The following is a 27,591-nucleotide window of genomic DNA, read 5'->3' on the forward strand; positions in this document are numbered from 1 at the left end:
TATTTCGCCTGTCTCATTCATCTTGCTCACCAGATGGTAGAGTTTTGTCATGACTGGCTCTCCCAAGACTGTCAGTAGTTCTAATGGAATGTTGTCTACTCCGGGGGCCTTGTTTCGACTCAGGTCTTTCAGTGCTCTGTCAAACACTTCACGCAATATCATATCTCCCATTTCATCTTCATCTACATCCTCTTCCATTTCCATAATATTGTCCTCAAGTACATCACCCTTGTATAGACCCTCTATATACTCCTTCCACCTTTCTGCTTTCCCTTCTTTGCTTTATTTATTTCTCATTGACACACGCAACATAAGACGTCTCCTTGCTACTACATCGCTGAGGTTGTTGGGAGTCGTAAACAAAAGGCAATATGCACCGATCACAACTTTGGAATGATACTCATCTTGGGTATACTGTTCGTACGTATACACACACACACACACACACACACACACACACACACACACAGCCGGCCGTTCTAGGCGTTTCAGTCTGGAACCGCGTGCCCGCTACGGTCGCAGGTTCGAATCCTGCCTCGGGCATGGATGTGTGTGATGTCCTTAGGTTAGTCAGGTTTAAGTAGTTCCAAGTTACAGGGGACTGATGACCTCAGAAGTTAAGTCCCATAGTGCTCAGAGCCATTTGAACACACACACACACACAGTATCTCCTGCCCGTCACAGCACGTTGGCGACCCATTGTCACGTTCACTTGTACTGGGGCAGTGACAAATTATAGTTACGTTGTGATTTAATACTCGCGTACTATTTCAGATCTCCGGTGACGAACTGGTAAATAAATAAAAAATGAAAAGTTTATTTCATTTAATTTAGGAATGGTTATTTCGTTCACAGTGTTCATATTTAATTTGAACTTGAGACGTTGCAATTTTTTGTCCTCGGCTGGAATTCGAATTCGGATCTCTAGGAATTGAACGTATCTGGGTTGCAATCCAGGTCCAGCACAAACATGTTCATAATTTCATTTTACGCCATAGCATGTGGACATTGACCTACCATCGAAGAATAATTTGTATATTTAATGTCTGTTCATGAATAGTCAACAATGACGATAGGTACCTCTATTTCTAGTGAAACATGCGAGCATCTCACTACTGGTGAGCAAGCAGTCGATACTTTACGTCTATTTATGGATGAGAAACAGCGGCAGTACGCGCCGAGTTCGATTCCCGGGCAAGCAAAACAAATTGTACCCTCATATTGATACAGCTCGCTGCTGGTAAATAAATTCGATTTCTAACATCTGATTTTACTTAGTTAACAATCCGACAACGTGCTGGGTAGAAAATCTCGTCACAACATTTTAAATCATAGCATTCCAATTTTCAGCACATACATACTTAGTTACATGTGAATGAGAGTATATTAAACGTCTTTCGTGGTTAGTTAACAGGGCGATAATGGTTCTGATGTAGTAGAAATAATTTCGCCATTTCGTTTCAAGTTCAGATGTGTTAACTAATGCTGGTAAAAACCTTCATATTTCAGGTCTCTTTAATTATTACAGTCACGTTACTGATTATATTCCATTAATATTGCGGCTTCTATAGAGCGTTTACCGCTGTTTATCGCGTTTACTTTGACTAGTTCCTTTAACGACCACTTTATGCAAAAACCAAGCGTCACTGGGACATTTAGCAGGTGCGGGAAAATCTTATACAGAGGAAAAATACTGCGATCTGTCATAGACCTTTAATATTCCAGACATTTTCTCAGAATATCTTGTTCATGCAAACATTTACTTTGTTCAAGAATTGCTACACAGTTTGTGGGCCGTAGATAGTTGTTTCAGATTGTAATGAGATGGTAACGCTTTTGAAAATCATTGTAACCTGTACAAGCGTTAGGGACTAATTGATCTCTAATTACGTGATTTTCTAGTTTTTGCAGTAACATGGTGTGATGTTACATCGCACTGATTGCCTTAAGGAACAGTGTTGTCTAGTGGTCTCTCGTGATATCCATTTTGTATAGTCTAACGACTGTACCGCAAAGCGATTACAGGACCCGCTGGACAGCTACGTTATGTTGGTTGCATGCAAATCACACGGATCACAATTCAGGTCGTTCGGATACTTTTGCGCAAGCTAGTACTTCAGCAGTATTCTATTGTAGTCTGTACAAGTATTTTTATGTTGTTTGTTTCCTTGGAAAACCACAGTTTCCCATTATTCTACGTAAAACTCGACGTCTGATAACTACATGATCTACCCACCTACCTGATCGTTCCTCCGCATATCCACTTCCACCTATTTCTATAGGTTTCCCAGCTCCAATAGCAACTCATTAAACCTCTAGTAAAATTACTACAATGTTTTTGCATTTACTGAAGCATTCAGTCTTCCATTTCTATACCCGAAAAAATAGTTATCAACCTTTGTGCCAAGTTGATAATTTTTGTTAGTCACACTCGATATAAATACAATTTTATTACTTAATACTTCTTCATAGAGAACCATACCATCTACACAAATTCCATTACTGTAAGTAATATTATTCACAATGTCATTCAAGTATGCCATGAACAATAAGGGTCCTACTATAATTCCCTGGGGCACATCTAATTACTTCTGTAAGATGGAATAAAGATAAGGAATCAACGAGAAGAGTAGTGACTGAGTACATACTCAGAATGGATAAAGAAAGAAGTAGTAGAGCTATACAAATTCTACAGCTTCCTGTATTGTTGCCAGACCTCCTCCCTTCCCCTTTCCCCTATTATATCGTCAATGATGTCATGTATTGTTGCCAGATTTGTCATCCTCCCTCCACCACCCATCTCAGCCCAGAGGCTTCAGAATCCCTGGTGGTGATTCAAGATCTACATTTACATTTGCATATAAATACATAATTTACAAGAAATTTCATGGTGCATTCCGGAAGGTACATTACGCTATAAATAGTCATATCCCCTACTGTTCCACTCACAGAGAGAGTAAGGGAGGACTGACTGTCTATATGCCTCTGTATAAGCCCGAATTCCTCCTCTCTTGTCTTCAGGGTCTTTAAACGTAATGTATTTTAGCAGCAGTAGAATCATTCTGTAGTCTGCTTCAAATGCCAATTCTCTATATTTTCTCAATAGTGTTTCAAGGAAAGGATGTTGTCTTTCTTCCAGGGGTCCCCATTTCAGTTCATGAAGCATCTCCATAATACTTACATGTTGACTGAGCCTACCGGCAAAAAATATAGCAGCACAGCTCTGAACTGCTTTGATGGTTTTCTTTAATCTGACCTGGTGGGGCTCCCATTCATTTGAGCAGCACTGAAGAGCGGGTCGTACTACTAAACTTTCCTAAAATCCTCCCAGTTATCCAAAGACGACCATTCACCTTCCCTACTACTGTCATTACTTACTTATTTAATTTCATATTGCCTTAGAACGTTATGTCTAAATGTTTAACTGATATGACTGAGTTAAGCAGCATACTAGTAATGCTGTACTCGAACATCATGTGATTGTTTTTCCTACTCATCTGCATTAATTTACATTGTTCTCCATTTAGAGCAAGATGTCATTCATCAAATCACCAGTAATTTTGTGTAAGTCATCTTGTATCTTCATACACTCACTCAGTGATAACATCTTCCCATAGAACACAGTGTCATCAGCTGACAGCCACAGATTGATGCTCACCCTGTCTGTCAGATCATCCTGTGTCTCTTCTTTACTGAACACAACAGGACTGTCAGTGACTAGTCCTCCCTTCTACTAACCGAATCTGATAAACCTGTTATGTTCGCAGGTGGCCATTAAAACTTGAAAAGCCAGGAATTATAGAAATAATGAAATTTTACTTATTGTTTTTATGCAGTGAAGTAGGAAGAACAGATGACTGAATGTGAAAGTGATTTGGAGGTATACAGAGTATAAAATTTAGTAGTCGGATCTGCCACATCTGGCAGCAACGATGGCTGTAACCTGGTTGAGCATAGAGCCAAACTGAGCTTAAATGATAGGTACGAGTACGCAATTCCACCTGCTTCAACACATGAACAGATGTTTTTCATAGGTCAGAGATCTTGAGGATGTGCAGACCAGAACAATAGTTAAACAACCCGTGTACTAAGGTATGCTAGGACAGCAGAAGCTGTATGTGGTCTTGCGTTATCTTCTTGAAAGATAGCATCACAGATACCATGAAGATATGGCATATACACCTGCCTTAAGGCGTCAGAAATGTAACAACTCCTGTGCAAATTAATGACTGTGCAAACCACAGGTAATCATGTTGCATGTGCAATAGCACATCAAGTAGTGGAGCAAGTGGAGTTGCAAATCAGACAATAGGTTTTATAGTGTTTCTTTTTATGGATTTTGAGGAATTCATGTGCTTCGAAAACATTAGTATGAATTGACCAAAAAAACCTTCACATATGAATCTGGTTAAATGTGGAACACCAGAAGTTAATGTAATGCTTCGCCGGAGGCTCTACTTCTGCAGAATAAAATATGAAACAGATAAATTTTCGTAATTGTTTCATTCCCTTGTTTAATTGTGATGATTTCTGCACTCCCTGTGTATCATGGCCTCAGACCTGCGAAATTTTGCATGGCGACTAATGACCGATCTGAAACATAGCTCAGTTCATGCATAGAAAAGATCAGAAAAATGATCTCAGGGGTGTATGGATTTGAAATTATGGATTAAGTGAAGAATGGGTGCTATCAGTGTTCGTTCATCGCCACCCAACAATGCTCCTGCAACTTCTCTCCAATGAGGCATGAAATATTACTTTAAAAACCTTGTAATGAGAAAACAGTTTCACAAGGATGGACTAGAAAGATGCATCGAAATAATTGCATGGCTACTTAACATAAATCCACCATAATTATTCAATTGAAATACAAAAGCATGAGCAGCACTTATGAAATACATCTGCTATGATGGCTAAGAAGAGAGAGAGACAGAGAGTTAGTCAGGAACATTCCCTTTTTTACTTAAGACAAGAGAAGGACGATCGCTCTCTTGTTCCAGAGAGAGCAAAAATTAATTACCTATCATTGCTTTTCGAAGACGAGCCGTTAACATATAATTTAATCTTTCGCTTACATATAGTTTCATACTATTTTACACATTTATTTACACAGATAAAATTATTTATCATTCTCAAAGAATATCCACGACGTTTGAAGCTATTTTCATTGCTTGTCCTTACGTGAGTATTCTTCAGTTTCTGTCTACATGTTTCACATGAGGGTCAAGTTCAAGGTAACTCTCTTTTTCAGTCCTCCTCCCTACCTCTCCACGCTCCTTCTCCTTCCCCCAAACGAGATGTATGTAATGACAGTGTCTATTCCACTGACTTTGTAAGTCAAGGCTGTTGGTCAGTCCCCTTTGAGCAGCCCTTCTATCTATACTTGTTGTTGTTGTTGTTGTGATCTTCAGTCCAGAGACTGGTTTGATGGAGCTCTCCATGCTACTCTATCCTATGCAAGCTTCTTCATCTCCCAGTACTTACTGCAGCCTACATCCTTCTGAATCTGCTTAGTGTATTCATCTCTTGGTCTCCCTCTACGATTTTTACCCTTCACACTGCCCTCCAATACTAAATTGGTGATCCCTTGCTGCCTCAGAACATGTCCTACCAACCAATCCCTTCTTCTAGTCAAGTTGTGCCGCAAACTCCTCCCCAATTCTATTCAATACCTCCTCATTAGTTATGTGATCTACCCATCTAATCTTCATTATGCGATTTTTCTGGTCTTGGTTTGGGATGTAAGGGGACCAAACTACAGGATCATCAGTCTTGTTCTTGCTTTGTCAGTTATTCTCACAGAGAGTTACAGTGTTGATTAGTGCTTTGTGTGTGTGTGTGTGTGTGCGTGTGCGTGCGTGCCAGGGCAGCTACCCTGGCCACAGTCAGGCAGCACGGGTTCCGCAGATGATTGCCGTCGGAACCACCTGTATAATTAACGATGCAGTATTACTCTGACCTGATGTTGTCGCTTCGGGCACTTTCCCATTCACAGACACACACACACACACACACACACACACACACACACACACACACACACGAACACACATTCTTACAATATGTGATCCAACATTGTAAGACTCTGTCAGAATATTTACATGACAAGACCGGAAAAATCGCATAAACGATACAGATCGCTGACCTGCGCAGGGGAACAAACAAACAGATTTATGCTGCTGGTGCCAAGTTCTGTAGGTTACTGATGTATACTTCTACTCTCTCCATCAAAATATTCCAAACATCTCCTTATGGAGGAAATTTAGTGTCACATACATATTAAGGTACAAATCTGAGGTGGTATTTAGGCATTTCCAACTTTTTGGGCACTTTTTCTTAAATCGTAACGTAATTTAGTTTGACAGCTAGTGTCTACACCATTTATTTCAGCCATATACTTAGTGACTTGGTGAACAGCTTGCTTCACATGGAATATTTCGTCTTTCCTCTATTGTAAGGATTTTAATACGTCAGTGTTGTAGAGAGGTCAGACGAATCTGATAGCTTGTGTGTGTGACACACTGTGATTAAATGTTCCTCTAAGAGTGAACGTCACTTTTATACGTCGCAGTCCACATTGAGTTTCCTAGAGAGGTGGCCATTTCCTCTAGCACTCTGCCCTGTGTGATTGTGTTGTTCTCACAGTTGCTGCGTCAGTCTTCCAGCAATAACAAATTCTAATTTAATGTTACCTCTGTTGTGGGCTGCACCTTCTGTTTGTATGCAGTTTCATTCCTCAACTAGTACTCCTGATAATTTCGCCAAAGTTATGTTGGCTGTAGTATTCAAGTTATCTCTGATACACACGCATTTATCCCACATATTGTGTAAACTGATTTAAAAATGTTGCAGTCGATTTACCATGAGAATGGCGGTAACGTTGTGAGCTGAAATATCTGAACAACAAATAATATCCTGGATGGATGCCAGAAAGATGATGGAATAAGGAAATAATCGTTCAACACCCTTATTTCAGACAGTAACCCGGGATCCAAATTAAGAGCCGTCGTATTGGTTGTCTTATTTATTATTCTATCGAAGCAAGTTGGTCCAGACAGTTGTAGGAACGTGAACTTGTTCATGTGAAAGAGTACAGCTATGTCTGCAACTGATTTTGGAATATCAACATAGAAAAGTGATAAAAGAAAATTCTGCCATGAACAAGTGCGACAGTTTCGGTTGACGATTTTAAGTTAGGTAATTCCTGGGGTGTGGAAAAGAAAATACCAGTTATATGGTGACACAAAACAGTTTTAAGATAAATATATTTGAAAGTCGTAGTATTCTTACTTTTCTTGTGTCTTTGTCCCACATCGACACACGATTAGCAGGGTTAGGAACAGATAGGGCATAGTTAATTTCAGGGATGGCCAGAGGACCTTCCTGCTATAACCTCGTTACTTCCTGGAATGGCATATGTGTAACCCAAGTATCTGCTTCAGTAGTAGTACAATGGCAGTACAAGTGTATACATTCAGAGGAAAGCACACATTCAGGGGCAGACCTGGGGTTCTGTTAATTGACTTAGGGGCTTCTGAGGGTTGATTTATGCCCCCCTGGAGATAATCTATCCTTCTGAGAAACCCCTCCATCCATCCTCCTACTCCTTCCCACCCCTCTGGGACATCCCCAACCTTGCCCCCTCCCCCTCACCAATACAATAATACTTTTGATATCATTTTAATTCACTAATTAATTAAATTGATCCATTAATAAGCCCGTCGTGGTAAATCCCACAGCCCTCCCCTTCAGCTGGCCGGGGTGGCTGAGCAGTTCTAGGCATTCAGTCCGGAACCGCGCGATTGCTACCGCAGGTTCGAATCCTGCCTCAGGCATGGATGTGTGTGATGTCCTTAGGTTAGTTAGGTTTAAGTAGTTCTAAGTTCTAGGGGACTGATGACCACAGATGTTAAGTCCCATAGTCCTCAGAGCCCTTTGAACCATTTGAACCACCCCTCTACTCCCCCCACTCCCCCTTCCTGATCCAAAAAGAAAATAGGTTTAACTTGCTCAGTCATGCAAAGTTGTTCATCTACATCTACATCTACATTCATACTCGGCAAGCCACCTGACGGTGTGTGGCGGAGGGTACCTTGGGTACCTCTATCGGTTCTCCCTTCTATTCCAGACTCGTACTGTTCGTGGAAAGAAGGATTGTCGGTATGCCTCTGTGTGGACTCTAATTTCTCTGATTTTATCCTCATGGTCTCTTCGCGAGATATACGTAGGAGGGAGCAATATACTGCTTGACTCTTCGGTGAAGATATGTTCTCGAAACTACAACAAAAGCCCATACCGAGCTACTGAGCGTCTCTCCTGCAGTCTTCCACTGGAGTTTATCTGTCATCTTCGTAACGCTTTCGCGATTACTAAATGATCCTGTAACGAAGCGCGCTGCTCTCTGTTGGATCTTCTCTATCTCTTCTATCAACCCTATCTGGTACGGATCCCACACTGCTGAGCAGTATTCAAGCAGTAGGCGAACTAGTGTACTGTAACCTACTTCCTTTGTTTTCGGAGTGCATTTCCTTAGGATTCTTCCAATGAATCTCAGTCTGGCATCTGTTTTACCGACGATCAACTTTATATGATCATTCCAGTTTAAATCACTCCTAATGCGTACTCCCAGATAATTTATGGAATTAACTGCTTCCAGTTGCTGACCTGCTATATTGTAGCTAAATGATAAGGGATCTTTCTTTCTCTGTATTCGCAGCACATTACACTTGTCTACATTGAGATTCAATTGCCATTCGCTTCACCATGCGTCAATTCACTGCAGATCCTCCTGCATTTCAGTACAATTTTCCGTTGTTACAACCTCTCGATATACCACAGCATCATCCGAAAAAAGCCTCAGTGAACTTCCGATGTCATCCACAAGGTCATTTATGTATATTGTGAATAGCAACGGTCCTACGACACTCCCCTGTGGCACACCGGAAATCACTCTTACTTCGGAAGACTTCTGTCCATTGAGAATGACATGCTGCGTTCTTTTATCTAGGAACTCTTCAATCCAATCACACAATTGGTCTGATAGTCCATATGCTCTTACTTTGTTCATTAAACGACTGTGGGGAACTGTATCGAACGCCTTGCGGAAGTCAAGAAACACAGCATTTACCTGGGAACCCGTGTCTATGGCCCTCTGAGTCTCGTGGACTAATAGCGCGAGCTGGGTTTCACACGATCGTCTTTTTCGAAACCCATGCTGATTCCTACAGAGTAGATTTCTAGTCTCCAGAAAAGTCATTATACTCGAACATAATACGTGTTCCAAAATTCTACAACTGATAGACGTTAGAGACATAGGTCTATAGTTCTGCACATCTGTTCGACGTCCCTTCTTGAAAACGGGGATGACCTGTGCTCTTTTCCAATCCTTTGGAACGCTACGCTCTTCTAGAGACCTACGGTAAACCGCTGCAAGAAGGGGGGCAAGTTCCTTCGCGTGCTCTGTGTAAAATCGGACTGGTATCCCACAGGTCTAGCGGCCTTTCCTCTTTTGAGCGATTTTAATTGTTTCTCTAATCCCTCTGTCGTCTATTTCGATATCTACAATTTTGTTGGCATGTAAGGTGGAAGTATTACCATGTACAGCAACTACATGTCCTAATTGTGTAATTACACTGCTGCAGATTGGAGGTGTAGTCTTGTTGGAAGGTCTTCATGTGCGTGCTCACCTTGACACGCAGGGCTCGACTAAGCTACTGCACTATGCCACCACCAGAGGACGTGTCACCACCTCCCTTCCCACGACTCTCGGAATAAACTGGTGGGAAAAATTGCTGAGCTGGTGAACTGGAAGCATCCCATGACAGGAATTTCAACTACATCACAGAGAGCGTAATAAGATATAGTTTATTTATAAAATTTAGTTTGTAGGGGTTGGATCTCTCTTTATTTGGCAGGAAAATCTCACCATTCCCTGCTGTTTTGGAAGATGGAGGTCTTGTAAAATACATCAAAATGAAGTCACTAATCCAGAAACGCTCAGTCCGTGCTAGCGTGTTGGACTGGAAGGTGCAGGTATTATTTTGTCAAGCAACTATATGTCCTAATTACGTAATTACACTGCTGCAGATTGAAGGTGTTGCCCTGAGGGAAGATTTTTGTGTGTGTGCTCACCTTGACTTGCAGCAATCGACTGGGCTAATGCACAATGGCACCACCAGAGGACATTCTACCTACGCATCCTTGGCCCACTCGATCCTCACCCTACCAGAAAAAACTGGTGGGAAGAGGACACAGTATGTGATGGAGAAAAGGATCTCACGACAAGAAATTCAAATCAATGTCAATAATACATTTATGCACTTTCTTTATTTAATTAGTTTGCGAGAGACAGGGCTCTCCCACTTGGGTGGAGCTCACATCTGCATCCACCATCCCAGCTTCCCATGATGAAATAACTGTAAGCACAAAGGAATGGAATAAAGTGCGGTATAGTAGCCGCCATTTGGGGCAGTATAGAGCTCACTTCTCAAACCCCCTTTCGTCAGAGTATCGTTTACCAGCCATATTCTTATGAATCTTCCAGTCTTTGATACACAGCATTTGAATCCACATGATTTCCATGAGTAACAGATGTGCTCCGTCAAGTCGCAGACTCCTGCTAATTCTCTGGAAATCCCAGCACATCCAGACAGCACTTTCCCGTTAGTTATAACGCTGTCTTGTCCTCTATCAGTCACTGAGTAGGTACAGGGCTTTCACAATGAGTAAAACAGCTCACTAATGTACAGGAGGAAATTCACAACCATGCAGAGTATACACAGACTGCACTAAGAATTTCAGGAGCATAACATCTAGAATTCATCGCTATCGAATAACAGTCTAAAAATATCACCCTCTACATGTCCTGATCACCTTTAATGCATTCCGATGGTTACTATGTTGGAAATATTATTTTTATGACATCCAATGGAGTAGAACTATGAACTATAAAAAAATTTGCTAATGTCAAGTGGTAGAGAACTCGGTAAGATATCATCTCTCTCTTTCAATATATCGAAAACAATTCCCATCTGCATGTTGACGTCAAATGTAGACCTTTCGGTCCATTGGAGCACGTGGCCAGTGATCGAAGCCACTTGTACAGACAAGTGTAAAGTTTTGTCACCCATACTGTAGGATGGACGCCGGCCGAAGTGGCCGTGCGGTTAAAGGCGCTGCAGTCTGGAACCGCAAGACCGCTACGGTTGCAGGTTCGAATCCTGCCTCGGGCATGGATGTTTGTGATGTCCTTAGGTTAGTTAGGTTTAACTAGTTCTAAGTTCTAGGGGACTAATGACCTCAGCAGTTGAGTCCCATAGTGCTCAGAGCCATTTGAACCATTTGTAGGATGGATGACCATATCCCATAGACTATCAATCACAAGAGAGGGTTACTCTGATTCCCTTTGATAAGCAGTTTTATACACTGTTTTTCTGCTGTAATATAGCCAAGCAGTGTATGACTACAGCTTTGTAAACCGCCATACAGTTTGTTTTTCTACCATGACTCTGAGGTCAGAAAGCTGGACATCGCATGGTTTAAGTTGAGCTGCTCCGACGACACGCAGTAAGTTTGAAATAAAAGACAGAGGCGGTGTTTCTTATTGACAAAAGTGTGGAACACATCACAATATATGGAAACTGGAAGACCGTGCAGCATTGTGGAGCACTTTCAAACATTTATCTGAAGGTGATGACCTCTACATTTAATCTTGTCTTCCACAGTGATGGGGTAACAGATGTCTTGCTGTTCTGTTTTTGAAGAGACTCAGAGCATTGATTCCTCATATTGGTGATGCGCAATCCACTCAGGTATGTGATCTCTGTTAAGACAGCTGTAAAGCAAATGTACACACACAAGGTTTGCAATACTCACAATACAGTGACTTTGAAAAGGAGTTTGAAACATTTTACGTAAATCACTTGTGCTAATAATTCTGAAGTATTGTTCTGGTGTTTGGTGTCCATACCAAGAAGATATAGGAAAGAGAGAAAAGATCGTGGAACATAAACACATTTCAAGGCCGTAAACGGTTCTGCACTTACACACGCTATAATGCGGTTTTTTTGGTGGTAAGCTCCTGTGGGACCAAACTGCTGAGGTCGTCGGGCCCTAGGCTTACGCACTACTTAATCTAACTTAAACTAACTTACGCTAAGGACAACACACACACTCATCCGCGAGGGAGGACTCGAACCTCCGACGGGGAGAAGCGCTCAAACTGTGGCAAGGCGCCCTAGACCACGCGGCTACCGAGCGCGGCGAAAGTGCAGTTTCCGACCTATTCGTTGTGTGACATGCAATACTGTTAATGGTACATGTACATGAATAACGATCAAAAAATCGATTTTTTAATTTTTATCTTAATAAATTTTCTGTAGTTTTCTGAACGAAAAAGAGTTTAGTTCCAGGAAAATGGACCACAGGAAGTACCAAAATTAGAGGAATTTAAAAGTGGCTGCATGCACCGTGGCACACAGACAACTCTGTTAAAAATAAAGTTTTGCTCTCATTTGTTTCGTTTTTATGACTTTTTAGTCCCTTAAACTGGCTAACCTGCGAAAGATTTACAGTTGCTTATCTTTTGCTATACTGAGAGTTTAGTAATTATTTGCTCTTGTTTTGGCGCGAAAATTTTTTTTTAAAGTGATGTAATTGTGTGCGTGATTTCTTATTGAATGGGTGAGTTTCTTATTCAACTTGAAAGCATTGGGAAGAATTAAGAAGTTTGGTGTTAAACGAGTTAAATTTTGTGGAAATCGGTTCACCAAACGGATTACCTGTGCTAATACTGAAATACAACGTGATACAACTCTTGAATCAGCTTCAACTATTCCCAGTGCTTCGAAGCTAAAACTGAAATATTTGGACAATGGGGTTGACATTATTAATTGCGATAATATAGAGACGTCAACTAGTCAGGTTGTACTATTGTTGAACTCTCTGCTCTATCTGAACTAATAAATAAAGCTTTGCAGTGTAACGAATGTGACAATAGTGGGGTGAAGGCAGTTGAGGAGATACGTGCTAGTAAAGGTTGTGCTTCAAAATTAAGAATTGTTTGTAATTTTTGTGAGTTAAGCCAATGTGGTTATACTTGTGGCGTAACTATTAAATTTGCTTATGCTATGAGGTGTATAGGCAAAAAGTACAGTAGTTCATAAATTTTCTGTGGTCTTATGGACGTACCTCTCCTACAAGGCTTGACAGTTACAATAAAATTATTCTACAGAGTTTTAAAGAAGTAACAAATGATAGTATGAAAAACGCTATTCAGGAAAGTGTAGACATGAATGACAGCAATACAGGTATGCTTGCAGCCCTGTATGCATCCTGGCAATGAAGAGGCCATGGTTCCCTAAATGGTGTACTGACAGCTACCTCCTTGGATAATGGTAAAGTCATTGATGTGGAATGTAGTGTCATAGCTGTACTAGTGGAACTGAAAATCGTAAATGTTTGATTAATTTTAGTAGTTATAGTGGAAGGATGGAATCTGAAGGTGTTGTGAAGACATTACACAGGTCAGTTGAGAAATTTGGTGTGATTCATACATCTTACCTAGGAGATGGAGACAAATTTGGTGTGATTCATACATCTTACCTAGGAGATGGAGACTCAAAAGGTAACCAAAAAGTTTGTGAATCCAAACCTTATGCTGACACAAAAATTGAAAAAATGGAATGTGTTGGACATATCCAGAAAAGGTTAGGTACAAGATTGAGTAACTTGAAGATCAATTTGAAGGGAAAGAAATTACTGCCGGTCAGAGTGGCCGTGCGGTTCTAGACGCTACAGTATGGAACCGCGCAACCGCTACGGTCGCAGGTTCGAATGGCTCTGAGCACTATGGGACTTAACATCTATGGTCATCAGTCCCCTAGAACTCAGAACTACTTAAACCTAACTACCTAAGGACATCACACAACACCCAGCCATCACGAGGCAGAGAAAATCCCTGACTCCGCCGGGAATCGAACCCGGGAACCCGGGCGTGGGAAGCGAGAACGCTACCGCACGACCACGAGATGCGGGCGCAGGTTCGAATCCTGCATCGTGCATGGATGTGTGTGATGTCCTTATGTTAGTTAGGTTTAAGTAGTTCTAAGTTCTAGGGGACTGATGACCTCACAAGTTAAGTCCCATAGTGCTCAGAGCCATTTGAACCATTTTTGAAAGAAATTAGCTGACGTCAGGTGCATTAGTGGACGAGGTCGACTTACAGACGTACAAATAGACATTTTGCAGCCTTATTATTGACAAGCCATAAGACAAAATAAAAATGACCTTGAGGGAATAAAGAAGGCTGTATGGGCTACCTTCTTTCATAAATCCTCCACAGATGACAATCCATGTCATGCGCTCTGCCCACCTGGTAGTGATTCATGGTGTGGCTACCAGAGGGCTGTTACGCAATGTGAGACCTCCAACCAGAAACATTCTTTGCCATATGCTATGATGGAAGCTATAAAACTTATATATAGGGATTTTAGTGACACAAGATTATTCGAGAAATGTTTACATGGAAGGACTCAAAATCCAAATGAAAGTTTCAACGATTGTATATGGGAACAGATACCAAAAACTGTGGTAGTAGGACTAAATACTTTGAAAATAGGTGTGCTAAATGCTGTTCTATGTTTCAATGACGATTTAGTATCAAGGCTCAATTTTGTGGAACTGATGGGAGCGCATGGTGGACTAAATATGCATAGAGCTCTAACAGCTATTGATCGAAGGAGACTCTTTGAAGCAGAAAAATCAGTGTTGGAAGCCACCAAAGAAGCAAGAATAAGAAGAAGAAGTGTGAAAAAGAGAAGGGAGGAAGAACAACTCAAGAAACAAGATGAATTTGGACCTGGGATACGTTATTGCCATGCAAGTTTAATAGAAAAAGCAAGTTTTAACTTTAAACTTCAGTTTCCCGAAAGTTAAATTATTTCATGTTCTGATACACTTTGGCTAAAAGCTGTTAAAGACAAAGAGCTGAAATTTTGTATACTGTCTTAAAACATGCTTAACTAAAAAGTAGACCACTCTTGTGACTTAACTTTGAAAATAAAATGCTTTTTTGGAGAAAAACCCTGAATTTATTTCCAAAATTTTTGATAACCATAATTAAAATTCTTTGCACCACAGTTTATGACAGCTCCATCTTTCCAATATTCTGCTTTAAAGACAATAGTATAAGGAACTTACAGGAAAGAATAAATCTACTTTGTTTGTATTTTGAGTAATGTGTACTTATGATGTATATAAATAATTAACATGACTTATTTCACTTGTAACAAAAAATACAATTTATAAAAAGTGTGAGACCTAAAGCTCCGGTTCATACATGATAACCATGATATGGGCTACAAAGCTTATTCTTTGAGTTACACTGTTTAGAAAACTGACAATTGTTTCAAGCTTTCTCCTGGTATTCTCGGACCAGGCCCCTTAATACGAGGTGCATTCAAGTTCTAAGGCCTCCGATTTTTTTCTAATTAACTACTCACCCGAAATCGATGAAACTGGCGTTACTTCTCGACGTAATCGCCCTGCAGACGTACACATTTTTCACAACGCTGACGCCTTGATTCCATGGCAGCGGCGAAGGCTTCTTTAGGAGTCTGTTTTGACCACTGGAAAATCGCTGAGGCAATAGCAGCACGGCTGGTGAATGTGCGGCCACGGAGAGTGTCTTTCATTGTTGGAAAAGGCCAAAAGTCACTAGGAGCCAGGTCAGGTGATTAGGGAGCATGAGGAATCAGTTCAAAGTTGTTATCGCGAAGAAACTGTTGCGTAACGTTAGCTCGATGTGCGGGTGCGTTGTCTTGGTGAAACAGCATAGGCGCAGCCCTTCCCGGACGTTTTTGTTGCAGTGCAGAAAGGAATTTGTTCTTCAAAACATTTTCGTAGGATGCACCTGTTACCGTAGTGCCCTTTGGAACGCAATGGGCAAGGATTACGCCCTCGCTGTCCCAGAACATGGACACCATCATTTTTTCAGCACTGGCGGTCACCCAAAATTTTTTTGGTGGCGGTGAATCTGTGTGCTTCCATTGAGCTGACTGCCGCTTTGTTTCTGGATTGAAAAATGGCATCCACGTCTCATCCATTGTCACAACCGACGAAAAGGAAGTCCCATTCATGCTGTCGTTGCGCGTCAACATTGCTTGGCAACATGCCACACGGGCAGCCGTGTGGTCGTCCGTCAGCATTCGTGGCACCCGCCTGGATGACACTTTTCGCATTTTCAGGTCGTCATGCAGGATTGTGTGCACAGAACCCACAGGAATGCCAAGTCTGGAGGCGATCTGTTCAACAGTCATTCGGCGATCACCCAAAACAATTCTCTCCACTTTCTCGATCATCTCGTCAGACCGGCTTGTGCGAGCCCGAGGTTGTTTTGGTTTGTTGTCACACAATGTTCTGCCTTCATTAAACTGTCGCACCCACGAACGCACTTTCGACACATCCATAACTCCATCACCACATGTCTCCTTCAACTGCCAATGAATTTCAATTAGTTTCACACCACGCAAATTCAGAAAACGAATGATTGCACGCTGTTCAAGTAAGAAAAACGTCGCCATTTTAAGTATTTAAAACGGTTCTCATTCTCGCCGCTGGCGGTAAAATTCCATCTGCCGTACGGTGCTGCCATCTCTGGGACGTATTGACAATGAACGTGGCCTCATTTTAAAACAATGCGCATGTTTCTATCTCTTTCCAGTCCGGAGAAAAAAAAATCGGAGGCCTTAGAACTTGAATGCACCTCGTATTCCAATGTAAGAAATATATTTCCAGTGCATGACATACATGCTCCCTGCAAGTTTATCTCCGGTAAACTATGGTGACAAACTGAAAGGTGACAAAACAACAGCTACCTTGCACACCAAAGAAAACATCGATTCTTTGTAACACAAACACGACATATGTTTCCAAAATTGCATGACGCCTGCTATTTACGTCGTTCAAGATCTATTACATTCTAAAAATTGTGATATGTTCACAATAGCCGAAAATGCATACAAGGGAACAGTGACGTCTTACGAGGAAATAAACTTCATTTTCCATAGCCAGAGGAGATGTAACAGTCTTATTGTAGTGTACCACCGCCCCTGGTAACCTTTCTGGTGCACACAGAAGTCATAGTCTACTGTTAGGTGTTAATGCTCATGTGCGGGATAATATTGCCGTTTCGCCTTGACAGCATGTCTCTAGAATGCCTCCTCTTTCCGCTATTAACGTTTGTATATGTAACACCAATCCACTCTCCTCCTCGAGAACATGCAATTTTATTGATTTCGCTCAGTACTCATTTCATGGTATTTTTCTCTAATTTTGTGTATTCTCAGTCAATGACCGTAGTTTTACTAGATTCTCGCGATTTTACGTATTTCATCGTATGTCCCTAAATTTTTGCGTATTTCGCATCAATTTTTTGTGATTATGCCAGGTTTTCCTCGAATTTTACCGATTTTTAATCATTTTTCACATTTTTTTCGACAGTTTTCCTTATGTATGTGGCCATACTTCTTACATACCCCTGTGTTATTCGATTTTTTTCTAAAACATTTGCGCGTCTTGTACACCAACTCACTAAAACATCCTAAGACCCTCCCTCTCCCCTATGATCCACATGCAGGCATTTTGGATAGGACTATCATAAAAACTATAGTAACAATCGCTTCGTATGTATATGAGACTTAACGAGTGATTCAGATGATGGATGTACTGGAAACTCGAAGTCTGGAAACAATTGCTTGTACTCCTCTGACCCACCAGAGAGCCTGTCTACAGACTCACGTAGCGCTGCACTTGATGGAGATTTACAGACTGGAAACAGTTCTACATGTTCATTTGACTTCAACTCCGTTGTGTAGGGGTCTGCAGCAAGGATTTTACATATTTACAGAGCTGATTTCAGTTGCTGCTCAGATTTTTTCCCTTAAGTATATGCTCCTATTGCTTACCAGATGTGCTTCGTTATTTCTGTTTATACTTCCCACCTGTGATAAATACCCACAACCCTATCAGGCCATCTACAAACTATAGCTTTTGGATATTTATTTTTATCACCCCAGCAATACGTTATTCGTTATTTGACAGTGTGTCGCCTGCAGGTAACATCTTGGGCCATAAGAGTTTCTCTTCTCTACCTACAGAATGCTTCTCCCCAGCAGCGTCATTAATAGACGGCCAGCTAGCAAGTTGTGCGTCCGAACCGCAACTATCCACCACTGACAGCTCTACACACATAAACACAGGCACTCTGCAGCATATTACCAATCGCGAAGTGTAGATTTCAACCAATTGTACGTTATTTTCGACAGTGCTACAGCCCTGCAAATAGTGAAGTACTCCTCGCAAAACGGTTCTGCAGCAGGTGTAAGCACATTTCAATTCATCCTCCTAAAGAGCATAACATCTTTCATATAATTTATGTTACCAATATTTGTAACAAGATTGTCTACAGGGTGAAAAGTATTTAAACCGACAAACTCTGGGAGGTTGTAGGGGACATCAAAACAAATATTTTTCCCTAATGCCATTTTTTCCTATGAGGATTATTTAAACCAGTGGAGGCCATATTACGCTCAGTTGTTAGAGGCCGTATTACGATCTTCAGTTGTTAGAGGGCGTATTACGCTCTTCAGTTGTAGGCAACTGCTGTCCACCAGTGTAGTAGTGCATTGTCTCTGTTTACTACAGATCGATACACCTGATGTGAGTACACTGATATGGTTGGTGTGTACTACGTAGCACACCACAACAGACGAGCTGCACAGCGGGTTTATCAACAACAATATCCTAATCGCCGTATCCCGCATCATACGACCTTTGCTGCTGTGTACGAACGTCTGCGTGAAACTGGGTCATTTAGCAGATTACCTGGACAGGGACGCCGTCGTACGGTAAGAACGCTGCAATTTGAGGAAGCTGTCTTGCAGCATGTGGAGCGGGATCCTTTAGTCAGCACTTGTGAAATTGCACGTAACATGGGGACGAATGAGACGAATGTAAGAACAGTCCTTCGAGAGCAATTGTTACGCCCATTTCACTTACAGCGTGTCCACAACCTGGAACCAGTTGATTATCCACCCAGAGCACAGTTTTCGCAGTGTTACCTGGAACAGTGTGAAATGCATCCTACATTTCCATCCTCTGTGTTGTTTACCGATGAAGCAACGTTCGGGCGTGATGGAGACTTCAACATGCACAATTCGCACGTTTGGAGTGAGGATAACCCACATGCCACTGTTACTAGCGCTCATCAAGTGCCGTTCTTCGTTAATGTGTGGGTCAGTGTTGTTGGGGACTTTTTAATTGAGCCGTATCTGCTACCTAGGCCATTAAATGGCAGGCACTATTACAATTTTCTCGCCAGAGCATTGCCAGAATTGCTGGAAGACGTCCCGCTCCCTACAAGACAACACGTATGGTTCCAACACGACGGGGCGCCGGCACATTTCGTCGTCGTGTGCGTCGATTCCTGGACCGACGGTTCCCAGAAACGTGGATTGGCAGAGGTGGTCCTGTACCATGGCCTGCTCGATCCCCAGATATGTCCCCTCTGGACTTTTTTGTGTGGAGAAAGATGCGCAACCTTGTTTACGCAACTCCTGTTGCATCAGAAGAGGATCTGGTTGCCCGGATAGTAGCAGCAGCAGGAACAGTTCAGGATACTCCTGGGGTTTTTGCCCGCGTCAGACAGAACATGATCCGACGGTGTAACCTTTGTTTACGTGTCAATGGAGGCAGTTTTGAAAATCTACTGTAATTGAAATTGGGTTGTGTTAATATGTTGTCTCCTGGTCATAAAAGAATGAAAAAGTGTTTGTTGGTTTAATTCATTTGCCGCCATATAAATCATCCTCTACCGTTTTAAATACTCCTCATAGGAAAAAATGACATTAGGGAAAATATTTGTTTTATGTCCCCTTCAACCTCCCAGAGTTTGTCGGTTTAAATACTTTTCACCCTGTAGATTCTCCAGTAGTAACAATCATGCAAGGCGTCTCGCTGCGCTTATCACACCTTCTTTTATATTCTAAAGATCCACACGATCACCCCAATCACCCTATTTTGTGTGCTATAAGTCCCTTGGGTAGAGGGAGACATTTCTTCGTGAGTATCTCTCTTATGTACGAGACAGAACAGCACTTTAGTCGGACGGTACAGTATAGCACTGTACCTGAATGCATACAGTCGCTTCCCACCTCAAATTTTACAATTACATTGCATTTGCTCTGTATTCTTTATGTCCCCCTCCTCTGTATGTCTCTCTCCTTTCCTCTGGAGCTCCATTACGGGTAAACCACACGTTTCTTCTTAACCATCTGTTATATCACCACAACACTCCCATATCTACTACGCTAACCTCGCACTTGGATGGGTGCCGTCAGTAAGATTAGTGCGGAACAGTCTTCGCTGAGCAGCAGTTATGAACTTGGCGTACGCTATTTCTTCACGAGGCGTGGAATGTAGCGGCTATAGTACCCCTCTATTTCTGGTCAGGTGCAAATTAAATAGACGACAGTGTTTCAGGGAGGGTTGGTCAAAGGCAATGCGGAGGATCTTTCGATATCCAACTTTATCCTATGAATGCGAGAATATTCGGTGACTCCCAACCACGTACATGGTCTATGCACGCTAAATATGTATGTATGTACGTAAGAAGAATTTGTGGAAGGAAATGAAAAACATGGTTCAAATGGCTCTGAGCACTATGGGACTTAACATCTGTGGTCATCAGTCCCCTAGAACTTAGAACTACTTAAACCTAACTAACCTAAGGACATCACATACATCCATGCCCGAGGCAGGATTCGAACCTGCGACCGTAGCGGTCACGCGGTTCCAGACTGAGGCGCCTAGAACCGCACGGCCACACCGGCCGGCGAAGGAAATGAAGCATACAGCTTAATATCCCGTCCATGACTGCGAAATTGGAGATAAAGAAGCTCTGAGTGGACATGTATCTGCAGCGTAATGTCACGTCCTTTTCGAAGGAACAAGACCGACATTCACCGCAAGTGCTTAAAAAGAAGGAAAGCACGGAAGACGAAAATACGATGCACGAAAGAAGATCTGAATCCTGTCACTTCAGAATGCAACTCTAATACGAGAATTCAGAAACGTCATGTGTATCTCATTGTGTAGTTTCTGGATTTAAAATTCTGTCTTCAGGAGCATAATACTACGCCATTTCTTGCACTTATCAGCCAACATACGCATCAGATGATGCAGTCAATAAGACTCTATGTATGTAACTCGCTTGAAAAACGTCACCGTAAATTACAGTTAAGGGAATTTTGGGCCTGAAACGAGATTATTCAATTATGGAAATAGTCTAACATGGAAAATAAAAATTGATCTAGTTGGAATTGCGACTTCTGCTTAGACTTATTCAGCGAATAAAAAATATTAATAAAAGGAAAAAAAGCCGCTGGATGTCATATTCTGCCAGTGATTCGCTTAGGAAGCGTGAAACACACCAGTAAATATTGCTCGTAAGGCTTGTGAGGTTTAGAGGGCGTGGAAACATCGGAGGAGGAGGAGATTAGTGTTTAACGTCCCGTCGACAACGAGGTCATTAGAGACGGTGTACAAGCTCGGATTAGGGAAGGACTGGGAATGAAATCGGCCGTGCCCTTTAAAAGGAACCATCCCGGTGTTTACCTGAAACGATTTAGGTTCAAAAATGGCTCTGAGCACTATGGGACTCAACTGCTGAGGTCATTAGTCCCCTAGAACTTAGAACTAGTTAAACCTAACTAACCTAAGGACATCACAAACATCCATGCCCGAGGCAGGATTCGAACCTGCGACCGTAGCGGTCTTGCGGTTCCAGACTGCAGCGCCTTTAACCGCACGGCCACTTCGGCCGGCTAAAAACGATTTAGGGATATCACGGAGAACCTAAATCAGGATGGCCAGAGACGAGTTTGAATTGTCGTCCTCCCGAATGCGAGTCCAGAGTGCTAACCACCACGCCACCTCGCTCGGTGGAAGCATCGGAATCAATTGCTTGTAGAAGGTTACCCGCATTCATTTCCGCTCTTCAGATTGTTTACTGTTAAGAGCCTAGCGGGCAACCTATAAAAGTTACTGATTTCGGTGGAAGGCTTGACGCGAAGATTAGAAAGAACAGACGTTTTACAATGACGGCATTTGTGTTTGAATCACGATGAAAATCGTGACCGAAACAGTCACCAGTTGGCTATTACAACAGGCGGCAGACTTCTAACATGGGGCTGTGTAGAAAAACTAGGGTGGCGCTGCTTCAAATGTCCCAACTCAGCGAGGTAGCCCACTGGTAAGGTACTGGATTCATATTCGAAGGACGATACTTCGAACCAGCGATTCAAGTTTTCCGTGGTTTTCTAAATCACGCCACTGTCGATTTCCTTCTCCTTTATTCCCCAATCCGAAGTTTACTCTGTCCCTCATGAGCTCACCGTCGACAGGACGTAACATATTAATGTTCCTCCGTTTCTTTTATAAATTCCTAAGCAGAAAAAGCAGAAAGGTGAAAAGAGTATATAGAGGGTCTATACAAGGGCGATGTACTTGACAATATTATGGAAATGGAAGAGAATGTAGATGAAGATGAAACGGGAGATACAATACTGCGTGAAGAGTTTGACAGAGCACTGAAAGACCTGAGTCGAAACAAGGCCCCGGGAGTAGACAACATTCCATTAGAACTACTAACTGCCTTTGGAGAGCCAGTCCTGACAAAACTCTACCATCTGGTGAGCAAGATGTATGAGACAGGTGAAATACCCTCAGACTTCAAGAAGAATATAATAATTCCAATCCCAAAGAAAGCAGGTGTTGACAGATGTGAAAATTACCGAACTATCAGTTTAATAAGTCACGCCTGCAAAATACTAATGCGAATTCTTTACAGACGAATGGAAAAACTGGTAGAAGCCGACCTCGGGTAAGATCAGTTTGGATTCCGTAGAAATACTGGAACACGTGAGGCAATACTGACCTTACGACTTATCTTAGAAGAAAGATTAAGGAAAGGCAAACCTACTTTTCTAGCATTTGTAGACTTAGAGAAAGCTTTTGACAATGTAGACTGGAATACTCTCTTTCAAATTCTAAAGGTGGCAGGGGTCAAATACAGGGAGCGAAAGGCTATTTACAATTTGTACAGAAACCAGATGGCAGTTATAAGAGTCGAGGGGCATGAAAGGGAAGCAGTGGTTGGGAAGGGAGTAAGACAGGGTTGTAGCCTCTCCCCGATGTTATTCAATCTGTATATTGAGCAAGCAGTAAAGGAAACAAAAGAAAAATTCGGGGTAGCTATTAAAATCTATGGAGAAGAAATAAAAACTTTGAGGTTCGCCGATGACATTGTAATTCCGTCAGAGACAGGAAAGGACTTGGAAGGGCAGTTGAACGAAATGGACAGTGTCTTGAAAGGAGGATATAAGATGAACATCAACAAAAGCAATACAAGGATAATTGAATGTAGTCGAATTAAATCGGTTGATGCGGAGGGAATTAGATTAGAAAATGAGACACTTAAAGTAGTAAAGGAGTTTTGCTATTTGGGGAGCAAAATAACTGCTGATGGTCGAAGTAGAGAAGATATAAAATGTAGACTGGCAATGGCAAGGACAGCGTTTCTGAAGAAAAGAAATTTGTTAACATCGTGTATACATTTAAGTGTCAGAAAGTCGTTTCTGAAAGTATTTGTATGGAGTATAGCCATGTATGGAAGTGAAACATGGATGGTAAACAGTTTGGACAAGAAGAGAATAGAAGCTTTCGAATATTGAATAGAACTGGGCAGAAGAGGAGTTTGTGGCACAACTTGACAAGAAGAAGAGACCGGTTGGTAGGACATGTTCTGAGGCATCAAGGGATCACAAATTTAGCATTGGAGGCCAGCGTGGAGAGTAAAAATCGTAGAGGGAGACCAAGAGATCAATACACTAAGCAGATTCAGAAGGATGTAGGTTGCATTAAGTACTGGGAGATGGAGAAGCTTGCCTAGGATAGGATAGCATGGAGAGCTGCATCAAACCAGTCTCAGGACTGAAGACCACAACAACAAGCTACGGAGGTAACTGTAAAATATAAAGAATGTTATGTACTTGCATGTATGAAAACTACCATTGTTGTAGCTTACAGCGTGTTAAACTTATTTCTTTACATCGAATCGGATCTCGTATTATTGAAGACTCTGATACTTAATGGGACAGAGCACCTGCAGTCCCGGACGGCAGAGGTCACATCAGTCGCTACAATAGCGCAATTTTCGTGGAACAGGCGACGCCATTGCCGGCACGGTGCCTTGTGAAACACTGCATCCTAATTCTCTGCCAACCCTTGTTAGGCACGATTAAAGTGACCTCAGTGTCGAGTGGATGTCGGCCGCTGACAAAACGAAAATGGCGAGGGAGGCTGGAGCAGCGGCGTGGCAATTCTGTCAACTGGCGTGAGAGCGGCAGATTGGAGCATTATCCTATCACCAGCTGGAGGGTGCCGGCGGGAAGTGCAGTTAGTGTCGTTATTCAATAGAAGGGCCGCGGGAGCGCAGGACGGCGCGCCGGTACTTCACTGTGGGCCATGGAACGAGCTGCAGTCATCATGCTTCTCGTCCTGCGGCTCTGAGCTGTCCTTGTTCACAGTTAAGTCCCGCATTCTACTCACAATTTACTTTTTAAGACAAAATTTCTGACTGACGCATGTTCCGATGTTAAGCTGTATGATATTGGAAATTCGCCTGATACGTGTTTACATGAGAGGAACCATCAACAGAAAAATACTAAATATACAATTCTTAGTCTCTTCCAGCATGCTGGATGGCATTAGGCAGCAACTTACTACGATCCAACGAAATAACAAAGTCGTCAGAGTTGCACAGAAGTTTGTTTTTACTTAAATGGCGACCATGCAGCACTGGACCATCGTATGCAAATAGTACCTTGCACTTGGGCACCCATACAAGCAATATAGCCAGTGTACAAACATTATAATGTTATGGTATGACTTATGTAAATGTTTTGATAATGGACTGACGTCCGAAACTGGTCGCCAGTTCAATAAAAACTAAGTTCTGTGCAATTTGTTCGGTTTTGTAATTTCAATGTACAATTATTACTCTACCTAGCTCACCTGTACATAATTTGTAAAAGTTGTCCGTACCAATAAACTTACGCTAAGTTTTAAACTGTTGACATTACCCGAAGACAGTGTCAGAAATACCAGCATCAGTAATTAATTCTAAGCGAAACTGTGCAATATAAGGAGGTAAATAGATACCTCCTTTTTACTCACTTTTAATTTAATTGTGGCACAGTTGCAGTCTAAGATACGATTTTCTCCACAAGTGCAACAGCCCTTCCCTTACAATAATTCATTGCCTGGTATTAACATTTTCTGCTTTGGTTAACTTTCAGCTATGTCGTCTTTATCTGTGAAAGTCAGTTACAGATAGTGCCATTCTTCACTCGACAGTGTTTAGGGACTTTTTTTTACGAAGAACGATATTTCATTTGTGAACCTGTCTAATATCTTCAGGCAAATGTCGTATCGGTCTTGGACGGCTCACCTGAAGTTTTCTGGCAGATTCCAGCTAAAATATCGTGCGTAGCAGGAAACAAATACCGACTTCACTCCTGAAAATGTTATCACCATGAAAATTTCAAGATTCATAATAAGGTTATTGATCGAAATCTGGGTAAAAATAACAAGAAAATCTTCAGGGCTTCGTGGCTTGTGTTTTCATTTATAACGTCAAATATTTTCGGTTAAAATAAAGTTACCTTTGTTTTTATAACTGTTAAGGGAGAACTGAAGGAAGTGACCGAACCATCTTTCAACGTATGAAGGTAGACCATTATATTACATGTGTGACATTCTATGTGTCACACTGAGAGAGGTCGCTGACATGCGGAAAGAAGTCAAGAATTTAATTTAATTGTAATGCAGGGTCATGAACGATTATAGAATTACAATGCTAATGTTAATTTATTACGTATAAACTGCAACACCAGCTTTTAAGAGATCCTGTAAAGACACTATTCAGTGGAGAGAAAGGCGTTGCCAAAAGGAAGTTCAAGACTTCGGTGTTAAACTCGACTACATATTTCATGCACTCTGACAGGCTGTACCCAAATATCTGACTCAGTTCTACGCAAATATAAAACCTCTGAAAACTTTTCAAAACTTTATTTGATCCTAGTATTATATTCACACCTTGATCTATTTTTAAGAAAAGATAATATTGATAATAAAGAAGAATATTAATGATTATACATATTGCGAAACGGTTGCCAAAATAACAAGTCAACTGAAGAAGTCTCTGCAGTATGATCTTGAAGTAATACCAACTGTAATTCTTACAGCATCGTTCTATATTCTGCTAATATTATTGTTGTAAGTCTGCTTTGACAGTGGCAGAACATAATTTTCTTTTTGATATTCAAATATTGGCTGCCAAAACGTGTTATCTACTGCTACACTGCAGAACAATAAATATGCTTCCATGGTCGCAAGATTCTGAATAGTATTAGTACCATACGGTATTCATATTAACAGATTTTCATGTATTATTAATCTCCCGCATGTGTGCTAGTTCTTGACTCTGTGGACGAAGAAATAGGGTAGAGTTGCTGATTTCCGAACTTCTGCACACTGTTTCAGCGAGACATTACACCTTTGATGCTAACTGATGAGACGTTTGAGGTCGGTGACCGCAAAGGTGATAATTTAAGTTAGGGGGCTATATGCAGGCATCCTTTCTCGTCATAATCACCAACATCATCAACAGCAACGGCAGCAGTAAATTAAACTCGACACTTTAGAGCATGGTCAGGTAACACAATACCATTTCTGGCTTGCCAGTCGTCAACTAGAAAGATTTATAGCAGGCCATGCGCTGACGGAAGTATTAATATGATATCGGACTGCACAGGTACCTCTGCCCGCTTAGAAGAGCTGCCGATAACGAAAGGATCACAGGTTCGTACCTGCCATTTTTTTATCTTCTGCAAGTGCTTCGATTTTGTAATGTTCTATGGTTTCTCATGATGACCGCATTGTATAATGCAAATAATGTTCCCATATTACTTCCGTCAGCCGGACTGCTAGCGTTGGCTGCGTTCTACAGAAAATACTTGGATATTTGAAGAATAATAAATGAAGATTAACTACGGTCCATAAAGTGTTGACTAGCAAACTGTATTAGGCTGGGAGTCAGTTACTTGTCTACTGGATATTTTGGTCAACGAAAGGAAATGAGACATTCGCCGTGACTTTAATGATATACTGGGCAAGATTAGATTAGCTAAATCACTAAAAAATTTAATCTAAGTCTATTAAATTCGGGCTATAATGTGAACTATGGAACGATTAGAACCGTGTTAAGACTATTTGTACCGGCTCACGTAAAATACCGTCTATTTTTGGAAGGCCCTGCGTATTGTCTTTTTGTCTTGGAAGTGTTCCGTGTTCATCCTTCCAGATACAGTCTCCGGTTCGTGCCTACTTGCGACAGATTTGCTTAATGGCTAAGGACTTGTAATGATTCGTTAATCTGATAATGTTAAGACTGTGTTTTCTTCACCCACAATT

The 27,591-nt window shown here is 41.6% G+C and overlaps 1 long non-coding RNA gene across 2 annotated transcripts in view; it reads left to right on the forward strand.

The window, feature by feature from the left end:
- The first annotated feature begins 24,531 nt into the window (after window positions 1-24,531).
- LOC126248955 (uncharacterized) overlaps window positions 24,532-27,591 on the forward strand; it is a 233,181-nt gene continuing 230,121 nt past the window's right edge. For both annotated transcript variants that reach the window (XR_007545567.1, XR_007545566.1), the window contains exon 1: window positions 24,532-24,643. This is a non-coding gene — a long non-coding RNA (uncharacterized LOC126248955). The remainder of the gene's footprint in view (window positions 24,644-27,591) is intronic.

This window comes from Schistocerca nitens, chromosome 3 (assembly GCF_023898315.1).
Source record: "Schistocerca nitens isolate TAMUIC-IGC-003100 chromosome 3, iqSchNite1.1, whole genome shotgun sequence".
NCBI classification, from domain to species: Eukaryota; Metazoa; Arthropoda; class Insecta; order Orthoptera; family Acrididae; genus Schistocerca; species Schistocerca nitens.